This window comes from Bos indicus, chromosome 1 (genome assembly GCF_029378745.1).
Source record: "Bos indicus isolate NIAB-ARS_2022 breed Sahiwal x Tharparkar chromosome 1, NIAB-ARS_B.indTharparkar_mat_pri_1.0, whole genome shotgun sequence".
Lineage (NCBI taxonomy): Eukaryota > Metazoa > Chordata > Mammalia > Artiodactyla > Bovidae > Bos > Bos indicus.
This window is the reverse complement of record NC_091760.1, coordinates 66,955,798-66,959,510: the sequence shown is the minus strand read 5'-3', so window position 1 is coordinate 66,959,510 and position 3,713 is coordinate 66,955,798. Positions and strand designations below refer to the sequence as shown.

The following is a 3,713-nucleotide window of genomic DNA, read 5'->3' as shown; positions in this document are numbered from 1 at the left end:
GCCCTAACCTAAGACACTGCCAGGCCCGCTCACAGAACAAAGGACTGAACAGAGCTAGACAGCGGCGTACTGGCCCATCCCCTGCCGGAGACAGGCAGGCAGGCGAGGGCAGCCAGAGCTGGAAGGGGGCAATCGCAGCCCCAGACAGGCATCCTCTACCAAACTGTAAGCAGGTTTCATTGCTGACCAAGAATTCTTGGGATTTTGGACGGTTGACATCCGCCAGGATGGTCACAGCCAGAGATTAGCTCCCCAGAAGAGACACATGGCACACCTGAGAAGGCGTGCCCATCGTACACCCAGAAAACTGAGCGGCTGGGACAGGGGAGGTGATAAGATGCACCCCCCCACCTGGGGGTGACTGTTCTCGCCAAGCACCTGGCCACCTCAGCTGCTCGGACCTGGGAAGGGCACAAAACGCAGGCCCAACCAAGTCTGCACCTTTGTGGAGTACCTGAGAACCTGAACCTGAGTGGCTTAGACCTGGGAAGTGTATGCAACCCAGGGCCCGCCTCAGACAGTTCCCAGCAGAGCAACCTATAGCCTGAAAACTGTAGACCATGAAAGCACACACACCGTGAGCAAACCCAGTGTGGCTAAAACACTGCAAGCACTCGCCACACACGCCACTGATATTTGTTTGCAGTGTTCCTCCCTCCCCAAAGCACAACTGAACAAGTGAGCCTAAAAAAGTGACCACCATCGCCCCCTTGTGTCAGGGTAGAAATTAGACACCGAAGAGACCAGCAAACAGAAGCTAAAATAAACAGAGGGAACCGCTTTGGAAGTGACATGTGCAACAGATTAAAACCCTGTAGTTAGCACCGACTAACTACACCGACTAACATAGGAAGGGGCCTATAGATCTTGAGAAGTATAAGCCAGAGAGCCAAACTATCTGAAAATGAACTGACCCCACACTGTCTGCAACAGCTCCAGAGAAAGTCCTAGATATATTTTTACTATTATCATTTTTTGAATTAAAAAATTTTTTTTTTACTTTTTAAGTCCTCTATTAATCCTTTAATTTTTGTTTTTATAATCTATTGATGGTGTCATCACTCACGTAGAGCCAGACATCCTGGAATGTGAAGTCAAGTGGGCCTTAGCATCACTATGAACAAAGCTAGTAGAGGTGATGGAATTCCAGTTGAGCTATTTCAAATCCTGAAAGATGATGCTGTGAAAGTGATGGACTCAATATGCCAGCAAATTTGGAAAACTCAGCAGTGGCCACAGGACTGGAAAAGGTCACTTTTCATTTCAATCCCAAAGAAAGGCAATGCCAAAGAATACTCAAACTACCGCACAATTGCACTCATCTCACACGCTAGTAAAGTAATGCTCAAAATTCTCCAAGCCAGGCTTCAGCAATACATGAACTGTGAACTTCCAGATTTTCAACCTGGTTTTAGAAAAGGCAGAGGAACCACAGATCAAATTGCCAACATCTGCAGGATCATAGAAAAGGAAGAGAGTTCCAGAAAAACATCTATTTCTGCTTTGACTATGCCAAAGCCTCTGACTGCGTGGATCACAATAAACTGTGGAAAATTCTGAAAGACATGAGAATACCAGACCACCTGACCTGCCTTTTGAGAAACCTGTAAGCAGGTCAGGAAGCAACAGTTAGAACTGGACATGGAACAACAGACTGGCTCAAAATAGGAAAAGGAGTAAGTCAAGGCTGTATATTGTCACCCTGCTTATTTTACTTACATGCAAAGTACATCGTGAGAAACGCTGGGCTGGAAGAAGCACAAGCTGGAATCAAGATTTCCAGGAGAGATATCAATAACCTCAGATTTGCGGATGACAGCACCCTTATGGCAGAAAGTGAAGAGGAACTAAAAAGCCTCTTGATGAAAGTGAAAGAGGAAAGTGAAAAAGTTGGCTTAAAGCTCAACATTCAGAAAATGAAGATCATGGCGTCTGGTCCCATCACTTCACGGTAAATAGATGGGGAAACAGTGTCAGACTTTATTTTTGGGGGCTCCAAAATCATTGCAGATGGTGACTGCAGCCATGAAATTAAAAGACACTTACTCCTTGGAAGGAAAGTTATGACCAACCTAGATAGCATATTCAAAAGCAGGGACATTACTTTGCCTACAAAGGTCCATCTAGTCAAGGCTATGGTTTTTCCAGTGGTCATGTATGGATGTGAGAGCTGGGCTGTGAAGAAAGCTGAGCGCTGAAGAATTGATGCTTTTGAGCTGTGGTGTTGGAAAAGACTTTTGAGAGTCCCTTGGACTGCAAGGAGATCCAACCAGTCCATTCTAAAGGGGATCAGTCCTGGGTGTTCTTTGGAAGGAATGATGCTGAAGCTGAAACTCCAATACTTTGGTCACTTCATGCGAAGAGTTGACTCACTGGGAAAGACTATGATGCTGGGAGGGATTGGGGGCAGGAGGAGAAGGGGACGACAGAGGATGAGATGGCTGGATGGCATCACTGACTCGATGGACATGAGTTTGAGTGAACTCCAGGAGTTAGTGATAGACAGGGAGGCCTGGCGTGCTGCGATTCACTGAACTGAACTGAACTGATTACCTTGCAAAAAAAAAAAAAAAGACCCTATTTTTAAAGCAAACTTCCTATATAAATTTATAATTTTTGTGACTTTGTTTTTTTTTTTTTTTAATATTGTATTTCTGAAAATCTAACCTCTACTCTAGATTTTTAATCTCTGCTTTTTGGTATTTGTTATCAATTTTGTACCTTTAAGAACCCAATCTTCAGTACCCATTTTTGTTTGGGAGTGAGATTACTGGCTTGATTGCTCTCTCCCCCTTTGGACTCTCCTTTTTCTCCACCAGGTTGCCTCTATCACCTCCCTCCCCCTACTCTTCCCTACCCAACTCTGTGAATTTCTGTGTGTGTTCTGGGCTGTGGAGAACACTTAGGGAACTGATTACTGCCTGGATCTGTCTTGCTCCTTTTGATTCCCCCTTTTCTCCTCCTGGCCATCTCTGTCTCCTTCCTCCCTCTTCTCTTCTCTGTGTAACTCTGTGAATATCTCTGAGGGGTCCAGACTCTGGAGAGCACACAGGGAAGTGATTACTGGCTAGCTTGCTCTCTCCCCTTTTGATTCCCCCTCTTCTCCTCCTGGTCACTTCTATCTCCCTCCTCCCTCTTGTCTTCTCCATGTAATTCTGAGTGAACCTCTCAGGGTGTCCCTCACTGTGGAGAAACTTTTCATCATTAACCTAGATGTTTCATCATTGGTGCTGTATAGATGGAGAAGTCTTGAGGCTACTGTAAGAATAAGACTGAAAACCAGAGGCAGGAGGCTTAAGTCCAAAACCTGAGAATACCAGAGAACTTCTGACTCCAGGGAACATTAATTGATAAGAGCTCATCAAAAGCCTCCATACCTACATTGAAACCAAACACCATCCAAGAGCCAACAAGTCCCAGAGCAAGACATACCACACAAATTCTCCAGCAACACAGGAACATAGCTCTGAGCTTCAATATATAGGCTGCCCAAAGTCACACCAAACCCACTGACATCTCAAAACTCACTACTGGACACTTCATTGCAGAAGTGCCAGCTCCACCCACCAGAACACCTGACACAAGCTTCCCTAACCAGGAAACCTTGACAAGCCACCTGTCCAACCCTACCCACAGCAAGGAACCTCCACAATAAAGAAGAACCTCAAACTGCCAGAATGTGGAAAGGCCACCCCAAACACAGCAATATAAAC

General features: G+C 45.5%; 1 protein-coding gene across 2 annotated transcripts in view; it reads right to left on the bottom strand.

The window, feature by feature from the left end:
* The window catches only part of EAF2 (ELL associated factor 2), a 61,308-nt gene that overhangs the window by 12,030 nt on the left and 45,565 nt on the right, over positions 1-3,713 (bottom strand). The window lies entirely within an intron of this gene.